Here is a 9,592-nt window from a genome sequence, read left to right on the forward strand (position 1 = left end):
TAAAGGAGTGTTGCTATCCTCCTCTATGTCTAGAACAATGAAGTCAACGAGAAATATAAATTTATCGATTTTAACTAGCACATCATCAATAATACCCCTAGGAAATCTTATAGTTTTATCCGCTAATTGAATGCTCATCCTAGTTTGTTTGGGTTTCCCGAGACCTAGTTGCTTAAACATTTTGTAAGGCATAATGTTGATACTAGCCCCTAAATCAGCTAATGCATTATTAACATCTAAACTACCAATTAAGCAAGGAATTGTAAAACTCCCTGGATCTTTTAGTTTGTTGGGTAGTTTATTTTGGAGAATAGCTGAGCAAACTGCGTTCAACTCCATATGCGACGCCTCGTCCAACTTCTGCTTATTTGCTAAAAGCTCTTTTAAAAATTTCATTGCATTTGACATCTGTGATAGAGCTTCAATAAACGGTAAGTTAATGTGTAATTTTTTTAAGAGTGTAAGGAATTTACCAAATTGTTCATCTGAGCGGTCTTTCCTTGTCGCGTTGGGCTATGGCACATGAGGTTTATATTCGACAGTCACTGGTTTGTTTTTATTATAATCTACCTCACCTTTACCTTTGCTTACCACTATTTCTTGCCTCGGTTCTGGCTCAGCCTCAATAAATCCTTCTTCATTTTGAACATTAATTGCGTTGAGCTGTTTCCTTGGGTTAGGTTTAGTATTCTTGGCAAGCTACCTTGTGGTCGTTCGGAGATTAGCTTAGAAAGCTGGCCTATCTGAGTTTCGAGCCCTTGGATTGACGCTTGGTAATTTTTAAGTGTCGTTTCGGTATTCTGAAAATGGGTTTCTGATACCGAGATAAACTTTGTGAGCATCTCTCCAAGGTTCGGTTCCTTTTCCTGTTGATAGGATGGCTGTTGGTAGCCGAGAGGTGGTCGCTAATTTCCTTGGCCTCCCTATGAAAAATTTGGGTGGTTCCTCCAACCTACATTATAAGTGGTACTATATAGATTGTTTTGAAGTCGGGGATTATTACCCATGTAATTTAATTGCTCGTTATCCATGTTATGGCCATAAGGTTGGTATTCCGAATGGCTTGTTCCACCTCCACTTACTTCACAATGCATTACTGGGTGAACATGTGAAGAACTAAGAAAACCATCAATTTTCTTATTTAAGAGTTCTACCTGATTAGAGAGCATGGTGACCGAATTGACGTTATAAACACCGGCTGTTTTCGTTGGCTTTGTCCTCATGACTTGCCACTGATAGTTATTCAACGACATCTCCTCTATGAACTCATAAGCATCTTCAGGTGTTTTATTATTGATGGTTCCGCCAGTAGTTGAGTCAACCATTTTCCGAGTCGAAGGATTCAGGCCATTATGGAATGTTTGAACCTGAAGCCAAAGCGGCAACCCATGGTGAGGGCACCTTCTTAGAAGGTCCTTGTATCTCTCCCATGCATCGTAAAGTGTTTCTAAATCCATCTGCACAAAAGAAGAGATATCATTACGTAATTTAGCCGTTTTAGCCGGCGGAAAATATTTTAGTAGAAATTTTTCGGTCATTTGTTCCCAAGTGGTGATTGACCCTCGCGGTAACGAGTTCAACCACTGTTTAGCTTTGTTCCTCAATTAGAAAGGTAATAACCGAAGATGAATGGCATCATCAGAAATGCCATTAATTTTAAATGTATCGCATAGTTCCAAAAAGTTTCCTAAGTGAGCGTTGGGATCTTCATGCTGCAAACCATCAAACTGAACAAACTGTTGTATCATTTGAATTGTGTTAGGTTTCAGTTCAAAAGTATTTGCAGCTACAGCAGGTCTAACTATACTTGATTCAGTTCCTGTTAAAGAAGGTTTAGCATAATCATACATAGTACGTGGAGCAATGTTTTGATTAGCCGCAATTACAGGAGGTAGCTGATTGTCTTGGTTTTCATCCATCTCTTCGGTTAGGGGTTGAGTATCGTCTTTTTGCTCGTTTTTTGTGTATTTTAGGCTTCGCCTTATTTCTCTTTGGTTTCTATAAACTGTGCGATCGATTTCTTCGTCAAAAAGTAGTGGTCCTGACGGGTTTCTTCTAGTCATAAACTATAAAAAAAAACCTGCCAGAAGAAAGAACAAGAAAATTAGTAAATTAGAATAAAATTAAAAATAAAATTAGTTCGCAAGAAAAATTAATGGCTAAAGTAATAAAAATTGAGTGTTCCTAATATTTTAGTTCCCGGGCAACGGCGCCAAAAACTTGATCGCATGATTTTGTAATAGGTTTTAAATATTTATAATTAATCGTTCTTGAAACTAACTATTATCGCGATGTAGGCAAGTGTTCCTATCGAATTGTAGTAAAGTTTTAGCAAGACTGGATTGTCGAACCCAAAGGAACTAAAAGTACTAGTAATGACTGTCTTTTTATTATCTAGCCAAGGAATAAAGAGGTTTTGTTTTTAACTAACTAATTATCTAAACTAAGAACTCACAGAGAATAGAATTGGGGAATTGCTTTTGGTAAAATCGATTGAATTAAGACAATACCTAAAGAAAAATCTACCTAAACTGTACTTGTTATTCTAGCTTCGAATCAGATGATTTATTCATTTAACTTGTTCCGTAGAGATCCTTAAGTTATGTTATTATCCCTATTCAAGACTAATAATGTCTAATACCTAGATTGAATAATTGAGACCTTTCTCCAATTAACACCCTAGGGTTGCATTAACTCGATCTATGGATCCCTTTATTAGGTTTCACCCTAATCTGGCAAAATCTTGTCACCTTATGTCTAAGCGCGCAAACAACTCCGCTTAATTATGACAAATGTACTATTAGCCAGGTCTATTCCTCCTTTGAATAAGAGCTTATCTTGAATCAGTATCCTCAGATATCAAAACAAGAATTAAGAACACATAATTAAGAACAAGTTAAATATTTATCATACAATTTAGAAAATAATAACAAGATTCGTCTTAGGTTTCATTCCCATTAGGTATTTAGGGGATTTACTTCATAACTAAATAAGAAAACATCTCAGAATAATAAAGAATACAAAACATAAAGAAAACCCAAAACTCCTAAAGGGGAAATTGAGGAGAGATCTTCAGTTTTGATGATGAATCTGGCTTCTAAGATGGATCAATCGGCTTCCTTGGAGTAATTCCTTACTCCCTATTCTGTGTGTCCTCTTTCTTCCTCTTCTAGGGTGTATTTATAGGCTTTGGAATGCCTAAGAGCCCTCAAACTTAGCCTTTTCCGAATTGGACTCAACTTGGGCTCGGCAGGGACACGCCCGTGTGCGATTACTTCAGGCCATGCTCGAGCCTGCCAAATTGACAAGGCCTTGTGGTCTGGCCGTGTGAGTAGGTCCAGACCGTATTGATTTTGTACTTTGGCCCATTTTCTCTGTTTTTGGCCCGTTTCTCGTTCCTTTCGCTCTCCTATGCTCTCCTAAGTATAAAACATGAAATTAAAGCATTAGGAGCATCGAATTCATCAATTCTAATGGGAAATATGCGTTAAACATGGGGTAAAAATATGTATAAATTATGGTTTATCAGGATCCAAGTAAGATTTCAGTAATATTAGATTGGAAGCCTCTGAGAAATGTATCTGAAGTTTGAAGTTTTCTAGGAATCACCGGTTATTATAGATGATTCGTAAAAAGTTTCTCAATGATTGCAACTCCGTTGACGAGACTACTACAAAAAGATGTTAAGTTTGAGTGGTCGGGCAAGTTCCAAAAAAGTTTCAGTCAACTGAAAGCTTTATTAACCGAAGCTCTAGTGTTAGTTCAGCCAGAATCAGGTAAAGAATTCATAATTTATAACGATGCATCGTTAAATGGTTTGGGTTGTGTTTTGATGCAAGAAGGTAAAGTCATAGCTTATGCCTCGAGACAATTGACACCGTATGAGGACAATTACCTGACGCATGATTTAGAGTTAGCAGCTATTGTGTTTGCATTGAAAATTTGGCGCCGCTATCTGTTCAGTGAGAAATGTCATGTTTACTCAGATCACAAGAGTTTGGAATATTTCATAACTTAGAAAGATTTAAATTTACAACAGTGGAGATGGTTAGAATTGGTCAAAGACTATGAGTTAGTGATTGATTATCATCCAGGAAAAGCAAATGTTGTTGCTCATTGATTATCATCCAGGAAAAGCAAATGTTGTTGCTGATGCATTAAGTCAAAAAACTTTGTTTGTTCTACGTGCAATGAATACTCAGTTGGCTCTTTCTAATGACGGCTCGATTGTAGCTGAGTTGAAAATGAGACCGTTATTTTTACAACAGATTTGTGAAACTCAGAAAGTTAACAATGAATTGTTAGCAAAACGAGCTCTAAGTGATTTGAAATCTGATTCAGAGTTTTGAGTTGATGCTGATGATTGTTTAAGTTTCAGAGGTCGAATATGTGTTCCAAGAAATTCAGAGTTAATTTGAATGGTTTTGAGTGAAGCATATAGTAGTAGTTTGTCTGTTCATCCAGGAAGTACGAAAATGTATAATGATCTGAAACAGCTTTACTGGTGGTCTGGTATGAAGCGTGATATCTCTAAATTCGTTTCGAAATGTTTAATCTGTCAGCAAGTCAAAGTTGAGCATTAAGTACCGTCTAGGTTACTACAGCCGATTATGATTCTCGAGTGGAAATGGGACAGAATCACGATGAATTTTATATCAGGTTTGCCCATGTCTTTGAGTAAGAAAGATGCTATATGGGTGGTTGTTCATAGACTGACAAAATCAGCTCATTTCATTCCTGCGTATGGATTATTCACTTGATAAACTTTCTAAATTGTACATCTCTCAGATTGTAAGATTGCACGGAGTACCTATTTCTATTGTTTCAGATAGAGATCCAAGATTTACATCGCGTTTCTAGAAGAAATTGCAAGATGCATTGGGTACAAAGCTACATTTTAGTACTGCCATCCACAAACAGATGGTCAATCGAAGTGAATTATTTAGATACTCTGAGGATATGTTAAGATGTTGCATTCTTGAATTTGAAGGTACGTGGGAATGATACCTACCATTGATTGAATTTGCACATAAGAACAGCTTTCAATTGAGTATAAAAATGGCACTGTACGAAGCTTTATATGGTTGTAAATGTCGAACACCCTTGTACTGGACAGAGCTTAGCAAGAATAAGATTCACGGGATTAATCTGATTAGAGAGATTGAAGAAAAAGCGAAAGTGATTTGTGATAGTTTAAAAATAGATTCAGATCAACAAAAGTCTTACGTAAACTTGAAACAGAAAGATATTGAGTTTCAGATCGGGGATAGAGTATTTTTGAAAGTTTCACCGAGGAAGAAAATACTTCAATTTGATTGTAAAGCGAAATTGAGTCTGAGATTCATTGGGCTGTTTGATATTATCGAGCGAGTTGGACCAGTTGTTAATCGGCTAGCATTGCCGTATGAGCTAAAAATGTAACACCCCTAACTCGTAACCGACATCAGATTAGGGTTACGAGGCATTACCAGACAAACAGAACATTTCAAACCAATTCAGAATCACAGATATCATATAACGTCATTTCATAAACAATCATCTCTTAAGATGGTCTACGAGACCAAAAATGTACTTTTAAGAGACATTCGGGACTAAACCGAACACATTCATAAAGTTCAGAACTTCTAAAAATTTTCAATTCCATAGAGGTCACACGCCCATGTGACCAGGCCGTGTGCCCCACACGAGCATCGGACACGCCCATGCGAACCATCCGTGCCAAAATAGAGCTTATATATTGACTTATTCCCACGGCCAACAAACACGCCCGTGTGCCACAGCCATGTGTTTCCTGGCTAGCTACTAACTTAAGCCCACGACCAACAAACATGCCCGTGTGCTATGGTCGTGTGGCAGAATGTAGGCTTGGTTTAAACCAATTTGCCACCCCTTTATGGGTCATTCCTACAAGCCAAATTAAACAACATTAATACAAAATATTCAGCCAATTTCATGCTCAAAACATGCTTCATTACAACTATTTCTTCATCATTCAAAACTCATTCAAACCATACCAAAACTTAACACAAACATACCATTTGATAGCCAACTTTCATTGCATAACCTATAATTACAATTCAAAACTTAATACATAAACCTTCTAGCCTATATATGTCATAATTTAAAATATTTACACCTTCAAAAGTACCAAAATGAGATCGATAGTGTGGTGACATTCCTCGACTATCCCCGAGCCTTCAGTAGCTACGATAATTGTAAAACAGACAGTAAACACACAGAGTAAGCTCTAAAGAGCTTAGTAAGCCAAATACAATTGGTCTAACTACTAAAGCATATAAATACAATTCACCCATATAGATTCATAACCATTTCATAGAATAATTCATAAACTTAACCATGCTCCTTTGTTTGCATATATGTCATGCTTCATTTCCATAAATATTTCACAGAGACAGAGTTTTTCATATTTAGAAATTTAGTACGATACAAACGTACTTGCATAGGTTATACATTTCATATACTCAAACTCAGATTTCGTACGCTATCATCAGACGGGTCAGAAACGATATAGATCCTCATAAACAAGAACAATGCCGACGTCTCAGACGTGGTCTTACATGTAATTCAATATCGATGCCTCTATCCCAGACAAGATCTTACACGAAATCAGATACGATGCCGATGTCCCAGACATGGTCTTATACGTAAATCTCAATCGAGGCCTGTGTCCAAGACACGATCTTACACGATGTCTCAGACAGATGTCAACTTTTCTTAGAAACATATCGAGCTTTTCAGATATTAACATATTATCATACTTTACTCCAAAGATATCCATCAGGCACTCAAGGCCATCCAATACAGATTACAGTTTATATGTGCAGAATTTATTTCAATTAACACATAATTTTAATTTGACTTACCTCGGACGGATTTCGGATTAAACGAGTCGACTATTCAACTATTTTGGACTTCTCCCGATCTAAGTCCTATTTTCTTTTTTCTTGATCTAATACAATACAAATTCAACCATTCAATCATTTATTTCATTCAATATAATCCATATACACATATTTAGGGCACTTTGCATTTTAGCCCCTACATTTTCACACTTTGACAATTTAGTCCATTTTTCATAAAATCACAAATATGCAAAATTTCTTTGCAGCAAGGGCTAGCCAAATTTTCATGGCTTCTATATAAGCCCATACAATTTGTTTAATTCACATTTTAGTCCTTCAAAACCTCATTTTCAAAGTTTAACCCAAATAGCTCAATTTCATCAAAAACTCAAAGACAAAACTTATGAATCATCTACCAAACCTTCATAATTCATTCAAAAACATCACAAAACTCATGATATCAACAATGGCATTTCATGAAATCTTTAACAGAAACAAAAATTCAGACATGGGTTTTGAAGAACACGAAGCAACGATCACAAAAATGTAGAAATTATCAAAAATCGAACAAAATTCACTTACCAAATCAAGCTAACCATGGCCGAATATTCAACAAGCTTTTATGTTTTCCTTTCTTTTGATTTTCGACAACAACATGCATGAAATGGCTAATTTCATGCTTTTAATTTTTATTATAATAACTTTAATAATCATTTTTCCATTTTGCCCTTGGCATATATCATTAAAAATCCACCTACCAATGCCCATATTTGTCCACTGTTAAAACAAATGGTAAATTTTACATGCAAGGGCTTTTATTTTAAAAGCCATGCAAATTAGGTGCTTTAACATTTAACACTCAACTTTTATACTTTACGCAATTTAATCCTTTTTCATAATTAAGCACAAAAACAAACAATTTAAATCACAAAAATTTCACAGACATAAATTCACATATCACAGACACAGAAAATAATATTAAAATATTTTTCAGACTCGGATTTGTGGTCCCGAAACCACTATTCTGACTAGGGTCAAAACCAGACTGTTACAAGAAAAGATTCATAATGTGTTTCACGTATCAATACTTTGAAGATACAGATCTTATCCTTCACATATTATTTCCCCGACTGAAGTTAAGATTCAATCAGATTTGTCGTATAGTGAAGAATCGATCTGAATTCTAGCTCGTGAAATCAAATAATTGAGAAATAAAAGAATAGCATTAGTAAAAGTATTATGGCATCGACACAGGGTTTAAGAAGCTACGTAGGAACTCGAGGATGCTATGAGAAAGAAATATCTAAACCTATTCGCTGGTAAGATTTTTGGGGATGAAAAACCCTAAGGGGGAGAATTGTAACAGCCCGGTTTTAGCTTAAATTGGAACAGTGGTTTTGGAACCACAAATCTGAAGTCGTAAAATTATTTTAATATTATTTTTGGTGTTTACAGCATGTGAATAAATAAGTGTGAAAATTTCGTGAGCTAATTTTATCATTTAATAGCTCAATTTGAGAAAAAGGACTTAATCGTGTAAAATACAAAAGTTACTTTCTATAAGTTAAAAGTGCCTAATTGCTATGGCTTATTAAATGGGAGGTCCTTATGCTGCAATTATACCATTAATAGCTTGAGTGGACTATTATGGACATGTATTAATTAGTTTTCATGTTTTATAACTAGGGTTAAAATGGTAAAATGGTTATTAAGGTTAATTAAATCAAATAAACAAAATTTCATTCATCATTTTTAGTTCTTCCACCACCAAATACTAAAGAAAAGAATAGGGTTTGGAGCATTGAAAATTTTGGCATTCGTTTAGCTTGATTGAGGTATGTTTTCCTCGGTTTTTTATGATTTCTACGTTTTTATGATCGTTGCTTTGAGTACTAGCTAGCCTGTAGTTAATTTCTGATTTTTTTGGTGATTTTTGAAATTTCCATTGATGAATGCTTGAGTTCTTGAATGTTTGAGGATGGAAAATGAGTATTTGTTGATAGATTATCATGTTTTGTAAAGTTATTTTTAGTGAAATTTCATAAAAAGGACTAATTTGTGAAAAGTGTAAAATGTGTGGTTAAATTTGTGAAATAAATGAAAATATAGGCTGATATGAAGCTATATGAAATTTGGCCAGCATGAAATTAGAAATAAATTGTGTAATTTTTTATTTTGTGAAATAAGGACTATATTGTAAGAAATGTGAAAGTTTAGGGCCAAAGTAAAAATTGGCTTAAATTGTGTGTTTTGGATGAAATTGAATGAATTGAGAAATAAAAGAGTTAATTTTGAAGTTATATAGATATTGAAAGAAAGAAATAAGATTTAGATCGATCAAAAATGAAAGTTATCGAGTAATCGATCCAATTCGTCTATTCCAACTACAAGGTAAGTTCATATGCAAATAAATGTTTTTAAATTGAAATACATATGGTTAATTATCATTAAATTTCTACAAATGTCAAACGAGCAAGTATGAGTATGAATCAATGAAGTTACGACATCCGAAAGTCCCGTACGAGCCCTAGGAATAGTAAAGGATACGAATGTCATGACATTAAGTTATCGAGATGTGATTACATGTAAAACCATGTCTGGGACATTGGCATTGTATTGAGATTGTGTGTAAGACCATGTCTGGGACATTGGCATCGTTAATCGATTTCGTGTAAGACCCTGTCTGGGACAGTGGCATCGATATGTGATAACATGTAAGACCATATCTG

The 9,592-nt window shown here is 35.1% G+C and overlaps 1 non-coding gene across 1 annotated transcript; it reads left to right on the forward strand.

The window, feature by feature from the left end:
* The first annotated feature begins 1,383 nt into the window (after nt 1-1,383).
* On the forward strand, nt 1,384-1,490 carry LOC128280249 (small nucleolar RNA R71). The gene has a single exon (XR_008270429.1). It is a non-coding gene; the product is annotated as a small nucleolar RNA R71 (small nucleolar RNA).
* The last annotated feature ends 8,102 nt before the right edge of the window (nt 1,491-9,592 follow it).

This window comes from Gossypium arboreum, chromosome 8, assembly GCF_025698485.1.
Source record: "Gossypium arboreum isolate Shixiya-1 chromosome 8, ASM2569848v2, whole genome shotgun sequence".
NCBI lineage: Eukaryota > Viridiplantae > Streptophyta > Magnoliopsida > Malvales > Malvaceae > Gossypium > Gossypium arboreum.